The sequence below is a fragment of the Cervus canadensis genome, chromosome 7, assembly GCF_019320065.1.
Source record: "Cervus canadensis isolate Bull #8, Minnesota chromosome 7, ASM1932006v1, whole genome shotgun sequence".
Classification (NCBI taxonomy): domain Eukaryota; kingdom Metazoa; phylum Chordata; class Mammalia; order Artiodactyla; family Cervidae; genus Cervus; species Cervus canadensis.
In genome coordinates, this window is record NC_057392.1 from 26,281,638 (window position 1) to 26,298,903 (window position 17,266).

Sequence of the window (17,266 nt, forward strand, 5' to 3'; positions counted from 1 at the left end):
CAAACCTGAGCAAGTTCCCCACTTTTGATCATGTATCCCTAGCATTAAAAAAGCAGCTGAGGGGAGGGGGAGATAAATCAGGAGTTTGGAATTAACCTATACACACTATGCTCAGTCGTGTCTGACTGGGACCCCATGGACTAGCCCGCCAGGCTCCTCTGTCCATGGGATTTCCAGGCCTATTGCCCACAGTCTCAATTTCCCTTCATTTACCAAAAAAAAAAAAAAAAAAAATCCGTTTAATAGTATTTTCTAAAATCTGCATTTCCCCTTCAGTTTATTTCCTACAATAGCTTGCCTAATAATGACGCAGTTTGTAAATGACCGTCTTTCTACCTTTCCTCTGGAATCCTACTAACCAAAGTACGCACCCCAGCAACGGTTACACTTAGCCAGGTTTCCATAAAGTGTATGATTTTGAATAAGTAATTTATGCTTGAGGCCAACTACCTGACACAATCTCTCTTTTGATGGCTCACAGAAAATAGCTCCGAATGAATCTTGCAAATACCACAAGCTGAAAAAAAAAAAAAAAACACAAGCTGAAACATGTTAGAAACATTTTTGAACTTTCACCCAGCTGTACTGCAAACCTCCCACACTGAATAGTTTGTTGTAATATGTGTTTCTCCAAATTTCTACCACATTTTCTTAGTCTTCCAACCCATCTGCTAACAAAAGAATGCATTTCATTTTGTCGCTGTATTGTTTTCTGTTTTACTGTGTTAATCAGTTTTAAATAGGAAGAAAAAGTATTATCCCAGTGGTGTGTTTCTTTTTGCACTTCTGTGTCAAACAATCTGTACTTAGTTGCTCTATCATGTCCGACTCTTTGCGACCCCATGGACTGTAGTCCGCCAGGCTCCTCTGTCCATGGGGATTCCCCAGGCAAGAGTACTGGAGTGGGTTGTCATGCCCTCCTCCAGGGAATCTTCCCAACCAAGGGCTCAAACCCAGGTCTCCCGCATTGCAGGAGATCTTAAACAAGAGATCACAAAACAACCTGCTAAACATTTATCATTAAGTTTGATGAAATTTTGTAAAATACTAGATTGTGAATCCCATAATCTTAAACTTATGGTCATTATATCTAAGATATAAAATATGTTTTGTTTGAGGTTCAATGATAATATTAATTCAATTATTTTTCAATTGAGTATAATTGATTGTATGTTAGTTTGGGTGTATACCATAATCAATTATTTTTTTTGAAAGTTTCAATTGTTTTGCTATCTTTTCATCTGATCTTTCTACCTTAGTAATGTAGAAGATGAGGTTATGATGAAGGTGTTTTTCAGCCTTGCTATTATCTTGTGATTTGCTTGTACTTGCATTTCCTGTACTATTTTCAATCCAATTTCTGGGGCAGAAATTGTGTGTGTGTGTGTGTGTGTGTGTGTGAGATAACTCACATATTCCAAAATTTACCCTTTTAAAATGTACATCTCGCTTTTAGTATATTTACAAAGTTCCACAACCATCTCCTCTAATCCCAGAATATTTTCATTATCCCCAACAGAAAACCATTTCCATTGTCAGTCAGTCTCATTCCCCCGAACCCTTCCAGTCCCTGACACCTACTAAGCTACTTTCTGTCTCTCTGGATTTCTTTTTGTTGTTAATGGGTTTGGTTTTTTTTTTTATTGGAGTGTAATTGATTTACAATGTTGTGTTAGTTTCTCCTGTAGAGCAAAGTGAGTCAGCCGCACATGTACATAAATCCACTCTTTTTTAGATTCTTTTCCCATATAGGTCATTATAGCGTACTCAGTGGTACTCGCTGTGCGGTATGGTAGGTCCTTATTAGTCATCAATTTTACACGTAGTAGTGTATATATATATATGGGGCTTCCCAGGTGTTGCTAGAGGTAAAGAACCCATCTGCCACTGCAGGAGACATAAGAGCCACAGGTTTGAGCCCTGGGTCAGGAAGATTCCCTGGAGGAGGGCATGACTACCCACTCTAGTATTCTTGCTTGGAGAATCCCATGGACAGAGGAGCCTGGTGGGCTGCAGTCCATAGGGTTGCAAAGAGCAGCTGAGTGACTTAGCAGCGGCAGCAGTGTATATATGTCAGTCCCAATATCTCAACCCATCCTTTTTCTCCTCTCCCTCTGGCAACCACAAATTTGCTTTCTACACCTGTGACTCTATCTCTGTCCTGTAAATAAGTTCATTTGTACCATTTTTAAAGAGTCTACATATAAGGGACATCACATGTTTGTCTTTTTCCTGCCTGACCTACTTAACTCAGCACGACAATCTCCAGGTCCATCCTTGCTACTGCAAATAGCATCATCTTATTCTTTTTCATGGCCGAGTAATATTCCATTGCACATATGCACCACATCCTCTTTAGAATGTGGAATGCTTCACAGGTCTGCATGTCCTCCTTGCCCAGGGACCGTGCTAATCTTCTCTGTATCATTCTGGTTTTACTATATGTGCTTCTGAGGCAAGCGCTCTCTGGATTTTTTTTTCTAAATATTTGATGAAAATGGAACCACACACATATGACCTTTTGTGGCTGGCTTCTTTCCCTTAGCATAACGTTTACAAGAGTCATCCTGTTGTAGCGTGTGTCAGTAGTTGGCCGAATAATATTTCATTGTATGGATAGACCACATTTTATTGACCTGGTCATCAGTTGACGGACATTTTGTTGTTGCATTATTTCCCACAGATCCCTTGGCATCCTCCCCTGGGCTGTATGTGTCCATGTACAAACCCCTCACCTTGGTTATACTCTACTGGACTTTAATCCAGCTACCTTGGCTCAGGGAAAAAGCATTCTGAATAAGGAAATAAGCAAAACCTTTTTTGCAAATTTCTGCAGTTGGCCAGCTCCCCTCATGTCAACTGCCCCTTCCCCTTTTCAGTACCTGACTCACATCACGTGACTCATTGTGCATTTTCAGTGGAACTATATTCATGCAGGGAGAAGCAAATATCTGTTATCATGGAAAGCTATGAAGAACTAAAATGTGTACTATCAAAGCCCATAGGCCCAGGGGATTTACTTTTCAGGACTTGGTAGTAAATTCTGGTGGGCTTCATGCAAAAAAATAGGAGACTTTATTTTAGGAAGATTTTAAATAGAGGCATAAAACTGCTTTCTGAAATTATATAAAAGATTATAATTTCTTTTTATATTCCAGAGGTCTATTTGATGAGCACAATTTTTTAGAGGAAATTTCATAGCAATTTTATTATAAGTATTATATTAATAAAAGCATCCCTTCTTCCTTACCCTCTCTTTTTTTTGGGGGGGGGGCTATGCTGCATGGCTCATGGGATCTTAGTTCCCCAACAAGATCCCCAGCCACCTCGGTGAAAGCATGGCATCCTAACCACTGGGATGCCAAGATATTCCTTTCCCTTCCCTTGATTAAAAAAAAAAATCACGCTAACTTTTTAATGTAATTATTATTTTTTTTTTGCCAAGTGGGCATGCAGGATCTTAGTTCCTAGACCAGGGATCAAACCTGAACCCCCTGCGGTACAAACATGAAGTTGAAATCACCAGGGAAGTCCCAATGTAAACTTTCTTTTTTTTTTTCCCAAGGTAAACTTTCTATCGAAAATAATACACCTAGGAAGGAAAGTTATGACCAACCTAGACAGCATATTAAAAAGCAGAGACATTACTTTGTCAACAAAGGTCCATCTGGTCAAGGCTATGGTTTTTCCAGTAGTCATGTATGGATGTGAGAGTTGGACTATAAAGAAAGCTGAGTGCTGAAGAGTTGATGCTTTTGAACTGTGGTGTTGGACAAGACTCTTGAGAATCCCTCGGACTGCAAGGAGATCCAACCAGTCCATCCTAAAGGAGATCAGTCCTGAATATTCATTGGAAGGACTGATGTTGAAGCTGAAACTCCAATATTTTGGCCACTTGATGGGAAGAGCTGACTGATTTGAAAAGACCCTGATGTTGGGAAAGATTGAGGGCAGGAGGAGAAGGGGATGACAGAGGATGAGATGGTTGGATGGCATCACCGACTCCGGGAGTTGGTGATGGACAGGGAGGCCTGGGGTGCTGCGGTTCATGGGGTGGCAAAGAGTCGGACACGACTGAGTGACTGAACTGAATTGAAGAACTCCTAATAACACAAACTTGATACATTTTTGCAAAGTTAATATGCTCATGAAAACAGCATCCCAGTAAAAGGTAACAGAGCCCCAGGACAGCCCTTGTAATTGCTCCTGGTCCCCACCGCCTCCAGCACTGATGGGGTCCACTTGCCCGGTTCTGAACATGCAATCAGTGGACTCGCACATGGGTTCTGTTTCATCTGGCTTCTCACCTTAGCCTTGCATTGTGACCTCTTCCAGAGTGTTGCAGTTGTAGCTGGCTACTTCTCCGTGCTGAATAAGACCCCCACTGTGTGAGTAAACCACTATGTCTTCATCCCTTCTCCTGCTGACGAGGACTGGCTCAGTTTCCAGTTTGGAGCTATTAGGACTAACGCTGTTTTGGCCATGCGTGTATATGGCAACTGGTAGAGGGATGGGCCCATTTCCACTGTGTGTCTAGAAATGAAAGCAAGAGCACACTTATTTATTTATGAGTCCACCCTGTGTGTGTCTGGTCTCCTCCAGCCAGAAAATAGTTTAAGAACTGGGGAAAAGGAAGCAGGGACCAAGGAGTTCTAAAGAAAAAGAATGAGATGACAACAAGGCTTTCTTTTTTTTTTCTTTGAGATCTTTATTTTTATTTTATATTTTTTCTTTGAGATCTTTAAAGATTGGCTGGAACTCAGAGGCGCTGTTGGGGCCAGCAAGTGACCATAGTCAGTGGGATCTTCGTTTTTCCTGAGTTGGAATTCCGTAGTGTGATTTAGGAGTTTATTTCGTTAGAGAATGGGACATGCAATGGAAATGTGAGGGGAGACCTGGGACTCCAGGGAGACCTGGGAATTGAAGATCAATTCCTTCAACAAATTGAAAGAGAAGGAAATTTAAGAGCTGTTTTCTGCAGATTCCAAGATGTTTTCAGAAACTTATTAAGCTTTCAACAAAGCTCTTGAACTCATTTCATCCCTTTACATACAGAGAAAATCCAACTACAGAAAGAGTCAAATCCGAGAACAGAACCCACAACCCAAAGAATGCTCCTTTTCCAGCAGTGAGTCGGGCCCCTTCCCCCACTCCCTGCCTTGGTCTCTGGGCAGCTTCCCTGATTTGGAATTAATTACACGAACCGCAGGCCACAGGTCCCTACTCTTACCTGTTTCTGTAGCACACACCTTGCTGTGTGAATTATACAGACTCTACTAAGATGTTTCCATCATTTTATCTTGGACCCTTGAACGAGCAACTGAACTCAGAGGTATTTGTTCAAGCAGTTTACTTTAATCACCTTTTTTTTTTTTGCTGGCAGGAAGATGATATCTCTGAATATAAGAAAAAGTGCACTATACAGAAATATCAGAGGGAGGAGGTAGAAGAAGATGGCAGAGGAGGAAGACGGGGTGATCGCCAGCCTCCCCACAAATACATCAAAAACTCATCAAGATACTGCAATAGCTCCTACAGCAGAAGACCCCAGGCCTCTAGGGGGGCCAGCTGAGCTCCTGGGAATGAGAAATCAAACCAGTATTATAAAGCAATCATCAATCAATTAAAAATAAATACTAAAAAGAAAGAAATATCAGAGGGAGAATTTTCTACTTTCCTGCAGGGCATGAGTCACTGACTCACTTTTGTAGAATTATTGGTGAAAAACAAATGCATGAGTAGGTGATTTTTTATGATGATCATGAAAATGATGGATGCTTATAAAAATTGCCTTTGAGGTTGCTGGGCAAGTCTAAAATACAGTATTATCTTAATATTTCATTATGTCCCTAAATGGTAACCCTTAGAAGCCGATTTTATTTTATAGTTTTAGATATTTCAAAAAGGGGCTCCATGTCATTATTCCTTACAGAAATGCAAATTAAAAACACAATGAGATACTGTCATTAGAATTTTTAGTTCTAATAAATTAAATTGTGATAAAATTCTAATAAAATTGTGCTAAAAACCTATCACAATTTTTTTTTAGAAATTGAACCATATTTGATTTACAATATTGTGCTAGTTTCAGGGGTACAGCAAGGTGATTCAGTTTTATATTTATATATATATTCTTTTCAGATTGTTTTCCATTATACATTATTACAAGATAAGGAATATAATTCCTTGTGCTGTACAGTAAGTCCTTACTGGTTATCTATTTTATATATAGGTGTTATGTTAATATATGTTAATCCCACACTCCTAATTTATCCCTTCTTCCCTTCCTCTTTGATAAACAAGTTTGTTTTCTATGTCTGTGGCTCTGTTTCTGTTTTTTAAATAAATTCATTTCTGTTGTTTTTCAGATTCCATGTATATGTGATGTCATATAAAACGTGTCTCTCGCTGTCTCATTCACGTCACTCAGTATGCTCATCTCTAGGTCCATCCATGTTGCTGCGAATGGTAGAATGTCATCCGTTTTAATGACTAATATTTCACTGCATATATGCACCACATCTTCATTTATCTGTAGAGGGACACTTAAGTTGCTTCCACATTAGGTTGGCTATTGTAAATAGCAACTGTGAACACTGGGATGAATGCATTGTTTTAAATTAGAGTTTTCTCTGGATATATGCCCAGGAGTGGGATTGCTGTATCACACGGTAACTCTACTTTTTGTTTTTTAAGGAATTTCCATACTGTTCTCCATAGTTGCTACACCAATTTACATTCCTACCAACAGTGTAGGAGGGTTTCCTTTTCTCCCCCCTCCTCAGCATGTATTATTTGTAGACTTTTTGATGATGTCCACAGAATGGTTTCTATTTCCAAAAGACAGATAATAACAAGTGTTGTCAGAGATGTGATGAAACCGGAAACCTTATACATCACTGGTGGGAATGTAAACTAGCTAACAGTTTGAGAAACAGTTTGGCAATTTCATTAAAAAGTGAAAGTGAAAGTCGCTCAGTCCTGTCCGACTGTTTGTGACCCCGTGGACTATACAGTCCATGGAATTCTCCAGCCCAGAATACTGGAGTGGGTAGCCTTTCCCTTCTCCAGGGGATCTTCCCAACCCAGGGATCGAACCCAGGTCTCCTGCATTGCAAGCAAATTCTTTACCAGCTGAGCCACAAGGGAAGCCCTTCATTAAAAATTTAACATAACTTTACCATACAGTCTTACAGTTCCATTCCTTGGAATCTGTCCAGGAGAAATGAAACAATTTGTCCACTCAAAGACTTGTTACATGAATGTTCATAGCAGCTTTATTCATAATAACTCCAAACTGGAAACAATCCAAATTGATAGATATATCGACTGGTGAATGGATAAATAAATATGAGACACCCAGGTCATGGGACATTATCAAGCCATAAAAGGAGTGCAATGAAGTTTTAAGACAGGCTAAAACATGAATGGATCTTGAAAACGTCATGCCAAGTGAAAGCAACAAGATACAACAGATTACACTGTGTGATTCCATTTATATAAGAAAATGCACATTTATAGTAACAAAAAGCAGAACTGGTTGCTTAGTGCTGGCAGTGGGAACAGGGATTAACTGTAAATGGGCACAAGGAAACTTTTAGCCGTGATAGAAATGTTCTGAAGTTGGATGATGGTGATTGTTGAACATTTCTATCAATTTACTAAAATCATTGAATTGTTTAGTGCCAATGAGTGACTCTATGGTATTTAAATTACACCCCAATAAAGTTGTTTTAAAAAGCTTAAGCACTTCTATTATAGCCATATTTTTGTCTTCTTTAGCCACTGAACCACTACAGGAATGATACAATCTCTTTTTGGCATAACAAAATTCACACTTTGAAAAGTGACGTAAAGAATAAAAGCTGTAGAGAAACCCTTTGGTTTCTTCTTTGGCACTCTTAGTTTTTGACTCTCCTGGGTTTATCAAGGTTCCTGTCTTTTGCACACTTGCAGTGACCTCTGAACCATCCATCACATAAAGGTAAAGAGGTCCCAGGTGTGCTTTCAGGATGAGGACTTCAATTTCAAAGTAAGACATGACAGGATGACCAGTTGCTGAGATCCAGGTCATCATTAGGCTAGATACTTCTGAGTCTCTTAAATTATTTAAACTCAAGATGATGTTATTGAACAGCATACTCTGCCCAATACCCAGATTTAAGTGAAGTGTAAGACTTCAGTTCAGTTATCAACAATACAAAAGAATAATGGCCCCCAATTGTCATAATTTGGGGTCTCTCCAGGTACCTTGAACAGTACAGCTGCAAATTCAGAAGTTTTACTTAGTTTTCTACAAGATGCTGCTGATTCCTAGCAATAGTTACAGCTACCAAGTGGATCATTAAAAGATATTTTAAAATGTTTCCTTGGAAGTACATTTCTTATCAACATACAACAGATACAGAGAAGTGAGCAAATTATAAGCGTGTGAGGAATTTTCAAAAACACACCTTTTGAAACTCCAGCCAATTTAAGAAATAGAAGATTTTCACCACCCCAGAAGCCCCCTGTTATGATCCTTCCCAGCTACCACATTCACTCTCTTCCTCAAAAATAATCACTATTTGAATTTCAAATACCATAGACTCATTTTGCGGCCCCCCTAGCAACTTTTTTATGGCCGTGTGGCATGTGGGATCTTAGTTCCCCAACCAGGCATCAAACTTGTGCCCTCTGCATTGGGAGCATGGAGACTTAACCTCTGGGTCACCTGGGAAGTCCCCCTTTTTGCCCAATTTTGAAATTTATATAAATGGAATCACACTATATGCTCATTTGCCTCTAGTTTCTTTTACTCCACATGAATCACCAACTCTTCTCTTCTATTGCAGGAACATATCACGACTTATTTATCCCTTCTATTGTTGATGGACTTCTGGATTGTTTCCAGTTTGGGAGCTAATATGAACAAAGCAGCTATGAGCATTTTTGCATATGCCTTTTGCTTACAAGTGTGTACCTCTCTGATGAGTAGATATTTGGGAATGGTCTCTGGGTCATAGGGTATGTGTATGGTTAGCCTGAGTATAAATCACTGGATTTGTTAAAATCTAGAAAGCCACTTGAAGTGATTTCAGAGTAAACATTCCTAAATGCAGAAATTTCCTAAATATAAACACACATTCATTCTTCTTCAGACTTGACCTGAGCAAACAGTCTCATAGGCGGGACAATTGAATATCAGTCACAAAGTTACTGAACTGTGATCTCACACAAACATAACTTCTGAGCATGCGTCTCCTGTGGGTTTCAACCCTCGGGAAATGAGGCCACCCTGAACTTCCTGGCATTCCTGCAAGCTTCCAGGTGGGATCTAGAGGAGCAAAGTTTCCATCTTGCTATAGCTTTGATCTGCAAGAAAGCAGTGTTTGTTCAGTTTCCTCCTGAAGCCTGAAAACCAATTTATTTTGAGAGGTTTTAAAAAGTTCAAGGCAATTACTATTATTTTCATTTTTTTCCCCATCCATTTGCCATGAAGTGATGGGACCGGATGCCATGATCTTAGTTTTTTGAATGTTGAGTTTTAAGCCAACTTTTTCCACTCTCCTCTTTCACCACCTGAAGCGAAGAGCTGACTCATTGGAAAAGACCCTGATGCTGGGAAAGATCGAAGGCAGGAGGAGAAGGGGATGACAGAGGATGAGATGGTTGGATGGATGCATCACCGACTCAATGGACATGAGTTCGAGCAAGCTCCGAGAGTTGGTGATGGACAGGGAGGCTTGGCGTGCTGCAGTCCATGGGGTCACAAAGAGTCGGACACGACTGAGTGACTGAACATCATCAACAACAATTATTATTATTTTGGCTGCACTGTGAGGCATGTGGGATCTTAGTTCCCTGACCTGGGATTGAACGCACACCCCCTACATTGGAAGTGGTGGTTTAGTTGCTAAGTCGTGTCCTACTCTTGTGATCCCATGGACTGTAGCTGGCCTGGCTCCTCTGTCCATGGGATTCTCTAGGAGAGAATACTGGAGTGATTTGCTATTTCCTTCTTCACTTACATTGAAAGCACAGAATCTTAACCACTGGGCCGCCAAGGAAGTCCCCTCTAAGTAATTATTACCACAAGAAGGCGGGCTGAGTCTTCCATTTCTTAGGGGGCACTTTGCTATTTTTCTGGAGCTCCGTGGCTGTCTTCCAGGAGGGTTCTAGGCTCTTGCCCATGACCACTTCTGGGGTAGCTGTGGGCTCATAAACTGGCCCATGTGATAGCTCGCCCCTGACCCCCCACCTTGACAGTTGAAGTCAAGCCCGGGAACCCTGGTTCACCACACAATGCTGTCTCCACAGCCCACGTGAGTCTTAGAAATCCAGAGGTTCTGCCCGCAGGGAACGGAACTTCCCAGGGAGCATCCACATCAGTTTCACCTCCTGGTCTTTGGACTGGGTGTCCACCTGGGCTGGGAGAAAACTTTCTATGAACACAAGGGATCCTCTGGCTTGCCACCTGCCCTGGGGAAGTTGAGGGATTCACCAGAATTCCTGCACCTTGAGGTTTTTTTTTTTCACACTGGGTGGTAGAGATGTCTCAGTTTTGTTTTCTTTCAGCCTCTCTTTTTATTTGGATTCCTTCTGTTGTTGTTTCAGCTTTCTGAGTCTGAGAGGTACTTTGTTAGAACACAGAGGAGCGGCTTCCTGAAGAGTGTCCGTTATGTCTTTGCATTCAGATGGTAAGTGGTGACTACATTTTTTCTTTTCCACCAGACCCTTTTCTTGTCCCCAAGAGAACAGCTGTAGCTCTAGCATTCATTGTTAAGAGAAGTTATCACATGTGCTTAACTTTCTGCTTGCCTTTGCTTTTTTTGCTTTAAAAATTGCCACAGGACTTCCCTGGTAGTGCAGTGGATAAGGACCCACCTGCCAGTTGAGGAGTCAGAGGTTCAATCCCTGGTCCAGGAAGATCCCACATGCTGTGTAGCAACAAAGCCCACACACCATAACTACTGAAGCCTGAGCTCCTAGAGCCTCTGCTCTGCAACAAGAGACGCCACCGAACTTAGAAGTGAGAAGCCGTGCACCCCAGTGAAGAGTTGCTCCCACTCGTAGCAACTAGAGAAAGTCCTTGCAAAGCAACAAAGACCCCATGCAGCCAAAAATAATAAACAAATAAATTTATTAAAAAATTGCCACAATTTTTTACTTTCTCATTTGCCAGAGGTTGTGTTCCCCAAGCTCAGATGGGCTTTCTGAATTCAGTCACATTTCTCGTGTTTTCCTTTTTTTTTCCTCCTTTTTTTGGTTGCCCGGAGGCATGCAGGATCCCTGACCGGGGATGGAACCCACAGCTACTGCAGTGGAAGTGCAGCCTTAACCACTGGGCTGCCAGGGAAGTCCCTTCTTGTTTTGATCAACTGTGGCCATGTTCTAAAATTCTACCATGTTCTAAACTTCTGCCTTTCCTGGGGCCGTTTGCTGTAGTGAGTTTTGAGGATGTCTCCCAAGGCCCAAGGTTTCCACATGCTCTGAGGGGATGTTGGACCTGACAGCTCTGCTCAAATGGTTCAGTTCAATTCAGTCGCTCAGTGGTGTCCGCCTCTTTGTGACCCCATGGATCGCAGCTCGCCAAGCCTCCCTGTCCATCACCAACTCCTGAAGCTTACTCAAACTCATGTCCATTGAGTCGGTGATGCCATCTAACCATCTCATCCTCTGTCGTCCCCTTCTCCTCCTGCCTTCAATCTTTCCCAGCATCAGAGTCTTTTCCAATGAGTCAGTTCTTCATATCATGTGGCCAAAGGATTGGAGTTTCAGCTTCAGCATCAGTACTTCCAATGACTATTCAGGACTGATTTCCTTCAGGGTGACCTGGTTGGATCTCCTTGCAGTCCAAGGGACTCTCAAGAGTCTTCTCCAAAAAAAAAAGAGTCTTCTCCAACACCACAGTTCAAAAGCATCAATTCTTCGGTGCTCAGTGACATTGAAACGGTAGCCAGGGCCAGATCCATCCTCAGAGAGCATCCGGTGCCTTCCCCGTCTGCACCCTCCTGCCTCCGCTTGCCCCCTTCTCCCTCCGCCCCCTGCACTTGCATCCTGCAGCTGCCTGGTGGTCTTGCTCTGGCTCCTCCCACTACCCCGGGAGAAAGCATGCTTCCTGCCTGACCTTGCCATCACCTCTTCCTCCTGTCCTGAGGCCCCTGGGTCCAGCCCCCTCCTCTCAGTCCATTTCTCTCTGTCCTGTATGTTTTGCCCACAACAGTCCTCCCAGTCCTTAAAGAGTTCTGTTGCCTTATCGGCACTGTGGGTTTATATCTGAGCCCGCTCTCTCTTGAAATCACCTGCCCCTGAGCAGCAGGGGCCAACCTCTGGAAGCCGAACCAGACTGGACTCCACTGCCCCAGTCTTCCCGCTGCCCCCCAGCCTTTCAGGTTCTGTCTCTGCTTCTGGCCTGCATTCCTGCTGGGCTCCCCCGAGGCCCCTGTGTCTAGGGTACATGTCACTTAGGTACCACTCACTTGCAGAGGGCCAATGGCTGCCAGCTTTAGCCCGCCTAAACCAGGCCCCCAGGCTGTCTGAGTCCCCGCGGGTAACTCCCCTCCCTCACCCAGGTCTATGCCCTCCCCTTTATAAAAACGTGGGGCCTCTCCCGACAGCATGTAGGACCTTAGTTCTCTGACCAGAGATTGAAGCCGCATCCCTTGTGTTGGAAGGCATCGTCTTAGCCTCCGGCCTGCTGCAGAAGTCTCGGGTCAACGGTCCTTGTGTGGAGTTTCCACCCGGGGTCCTCAAAAGGAGTCTGGTCAGCAATCAGAGGGGCCAGCAGGCCAAGCAGGGGAAGCAGGATGGGCCAAGAGAAGCTTGGCTGCCGCCTGGGCAAAGCCTGCTGCCTGCTCTCCCCCCGCAGTAAGAGTACTGCTGAGTCACCCCCAGACCCTGCTGGGCCCCATGATGCTTGCAGACTTCACCACCTGCACCCAGCCCCTCGGCCAACAGTGACCAACCCCTCCCAACACCACCCAGGGGATACCTCTTTGCTACAGACCCTGCTTCCCAAGTGGTGCTAGCAGTAAAGAACTAGCTTGCCAGTGCAGGAGATGTAAGAGACACAGGTTTGATCCCTGGGTCAGGAAGATCCCCTGGAAAAGGAAATGGCAACCCACTCCAGTATTCTTGCCTGGAGAATCCCATGGACAGAGGAGCCTGGCGGACTACAGTCCATGGGGTTGACCAGAGTCAGACACGACTGATGCAACTTAGCATGCACTCCTTAATTATTAGTGACTGCTTATTCAACCACTCAAATCATTTAATAAAAATGGACTGAACACCTACTGTGTGCCAGGTATCATTCTACACCTTAGGGACACATGGTGAATAGACAGATGAGGTCCTTGTCTGCCTTGGAACTCACAGTCAACAGGGGACAAACCAGTGATTCTTAGTGGGGTCTATGGACATAGGGCCAGGCAAAAACCTTCGTGTTACTGGTCTCAGACAAGGTAGCACTGAACTCAACAGACATTTTTAGGAACTTCTCTAGCTCTTTGAGTAATTTTATATTTGTTAAGTTTAGTTAAAAAAAAAAAAACAGCCTCTTGTTTATGTTTTCTCCATTTTGTTTTTCTAGTAAGCATTCTTATACTTTACAAGTTCAGTTCAGTTCAGTTGCTCAGTTGTGTCTGAGTGACTCTTTGCAACCCCATGGACTGCAGCATGCCAGGCCTCCCTGTCCATCACCAACTCCTGGAGTCTACCCAAACTCATGTCCACTGAGTCGGTGATGCCATCCAACCATCTCATCCTCTGTTGTCCCCTTTCCCTCCTGCCTTCAATCTTTCCCAGCATCAGGGTCTTTTCCAATGAATCAGCTCTTAGCATCAGGTGGTCAAAGTGCTAGAGTTTCAGCTTCAATGTCAGTCCTTCCAATGTAGAGGTGTGCAATTGGCTAGAAATTTAGAAAAAGTCATCCCCCATTCCAGAAAATTTGAGAAGCATTGCTCTAAACCATAAACTGCAATTCCTGCCATGAAGAACACGGAGAATAACAAGGAAACCTGGTCTACGGAGGGTGAGAGCTGATGGGACCTGAAGGGTGAGGAGGAAACAACCAGGCAAAGAGCAGAGGAAGCTGTCCAGGCAAGGGGACAGCCTGTGCAAAGGCCCTGGGGTGAGTGAGAATCAGGAGGCCTGACATAGGAAGGAAGTCAGCAGAGCTGGAGCAGAAGGAGCAAGGGGAGATGCCGAGAGGTGGGGTCTGATCACTTGGGTGCCCTCAAGAGGCTCCAAGAAGACACCACAGTGTCTTAGGGAAAAGAGTGATGTGTCTGGCTTATGAAGAAAGGCTCCCTCTGCTGCTGCGGAGCAGTGGGTTGAACACAGCAGGAGAGGCCAAGGAAGCCCGCTGGGACGCAAGTAGTTCAGTCCGCAACTGCACCTGGGGGTCAGTGTCCACAGGATTCCAGGAGGGCTTGTTCCTGTGCAGACGTGGGGTGAACACACGTGGCATCAGCACTTCCTACCTGCCCCTCACAGGTAACACACATCAGATCCAGAAAGTCGTCGTGGCAGCAGTATCTCAACTGAAATCTAATCTGAGACAAGGGTTTTCAGATCAGCTTCTTGGAGCATGCAAACCCTTTTATTTAAAAAAAAAATTTTTTTTTTGGTTGCACTGTGAGGTTTGCAGGATCAGTTCCCTGACCAGAAATTGAAGCCGAGCCCTCAGCAGTGAAAGTGCTGAGTCTTAACCACTGGAACACCTGGAATTCCCCAAACCCCACTTTTTTTGGCCTTGCCATGACATGCAGGATCTTAGTTCCCTGACCAGGGATCTAATCCTTGCTCACTGCAGTGGAGTCTTAACCACTGGACTGCCAGAGAACTACCCCAAACCCTTTTAAAAGAAACTTCTTGTGCCTTGGGCATTAATTGATTGAGACAAGATGCTGCCAAGGTGAAATCTGATTTAAAGAAGGATTTCCTCAAAGATACTCTGTTTTTCAACTAAGAAAAAAAGCTGAAGAATGGAGAAGGGACTTAAGTCAAATTCATAATTTTTATGAAACGTCAGAGGAGAGACTGGGTAATAGAAAAGTTGTCTGAGTGCCCTTCTATCTCTTGATGTTTGTGTTTCCACAACTGGGTGATAATGGCTGCCTTGAAGAATAATGCAAAGACACTATAAACTTCTAAAGTTATCTTGTAAATCACTAAAAGGAAAATTTAATGATTTCAGCATAACTTTATGAATTGTGAATTTTTTTTTTTTTTTGCCCTGCGTCTTGTGGGATCTTAATTCCCCAACCAGGGATGGAACCCAGGCCCCTTGCAGCACAAGCATTGAGTCCTAACCACTGGACCACAAGGGAATTCCCAGAATTGTGATGTCTGCATTCATTTTTTAAAAAATGTAAGCTGTAATTGAGACTCTTTTAACAGGATGGTCTTTAAGTCTTCAGTAATTTGCATGTATCTATAATTGGATGGCTGTATTTCTTTTCTCTGCACTCTACTGCATCAGCAGAGAAGAGTTTGCCAGGCCACTGTCACCGAGGCTGCGGCCCCCTAATTCCCAGGCGTGGACCAGGGTTCCTTAGACCCTGCATGGCCTTAGTTCCTTAGGCCAGGCATGGAACCCGGGTCCAAGCAGTGGAAGTCTTAACCACTGGGCTGCAGGGAATTTCCCGAAGGGAATTTTCAAAATAACTTTGAAAATTCAAGTCATGCCTTACAAATAAATGACTTCTTTGTCTTGGGCCTGCCAGGGAATTTCCTGAAGGGAATTTTCGAAATAAGTTTGAAAATTTGAGTCATGCCTTACAAATAAGTGATTTCTTTGCCCTGGGCCTGCCACAAAGCTCTTCATAGACGGTTTCTTCCTTTTTTCCCCCCACTACGTTTGCTTTATGTATTCCTTTTTTCTTGATCTTTTCCTCTTTTTTAAAAAAACTTATTTTATTGTTTAGTATAGTTGATTTACAATGTTGTGTTAAATTCTGCTGTGCAGAAAAGTGATTCAGTTATACATGTATATATTCTTTCTCATATTCTTTTCTGTTATGGTTTATCACAGGTTATTGAATACAGTGCCCTATGCTATACAGTTGGACTTTGTTGTTTATCCATTACATACAAAACAGTTTGTTGCTGTTGAGTCACTAAGTCCTGTCTGACTCTGCAACCTGGTGTCTGTAGCCTGCCATGCTCCTCTGTCCATGGGATTTCCCAGGCCAGGCATGAATACTGAAGCGGGTTGCCATTTCCTTCTCCAAGGGATCTTTCCGAATCAGGGACCGAATCCGTGTCTTCTGCATTGGCAGGTGGATTCTTTACCACTGAGCCACTGGGGAAGCCGAGATAATAGTTTATATCTGCTATTACCAGACACCCAATCCATCCCTTCCTAACCCCCTACCAACCCTCCTTGGCTACCACAAATCTGTTCTTGTCATAGAAGTTTGCTCATTAAGTAAATCTAAGCAAATTCCTGTCAACTATCCAAGCCACACTTTATAATTTCTTTGAATTTATTTCATTATTCTAAAAATGATCATGGAAGACCCATGATCACTTTTTAAAATAATTAGAGCTTAAAATCCATATTAAATGAATACATAGGCTGTCAGTACATTATGTTGACAAGTAGAGTTGTGATTTGCTGTTGTTACTGTTTAGTCTTTAAGCTGTGTCCGAGTCTTTGTGACATCATGGACTGCAGCCTGCCAAGCTCCTCTGTCCATGGGCTTTCCAGTAAAGAGTGGGTTGCCATGTCCTTCTCCAGGGTATCTCCCCGGACCTGGGATTGAGCCCATGTCTCCTGCATTGGCAAGAGAGTTCTTTACCAGAGCCACCAGGGAAGCCCCACGCTTGCTGGCGGGAGTGTAAAATTTCAGCTTCCTCCCCAGCAATTTGGCAATACATGGGGAATATGAGCTCTTAAGAAAATTTATATCCCTTATCCTTTTATAAGTGTTTCCTTAAGACAGAATCAGAGATAAAGACAAATATGTTTATACACAGATAAAAGAAGAGGGCAACAGAGGATGCGATGGTTGGATGGCATCACTGATTCAGTGGACATGAACTTGGGCAAGCTCCAGGAGATGGTGAGGGACAGGAAAGCCTGGCATGCTGCAGTCCATGGGGTCGTGAAGAGTCGGACACAACTCAGCAACTGAACAATAACATTTTCTGTAATAATAATATTTACAAAAAAATGAAAAGAGAATCATCCTAAAAATCAGTAATAGAGAATTTACAATATAAACTACGGTGCATCCATATGACACAATATTGTGCAGTTGTTAAATGCTCATGTGCT

General features: G+C 43.1%; 1 non-coding gene across 1 annotated transcript; it reads right to left on the bottom strand.

Moving 5' to 3' along the window:
- Positions 1-2,356: 2,356 nt before the first annotated feature.
- Positions 2,357-2,463, bottom strand: LOC122445637. Its single transcript, XR_006270603.1, has one exon. It is a non-coding gene; the product is annotated as a U6 spliceosomal RNA (small nuclear RNA).
- Positions 2,464-17,266: the final 14,803 nt, after the last annotated feature.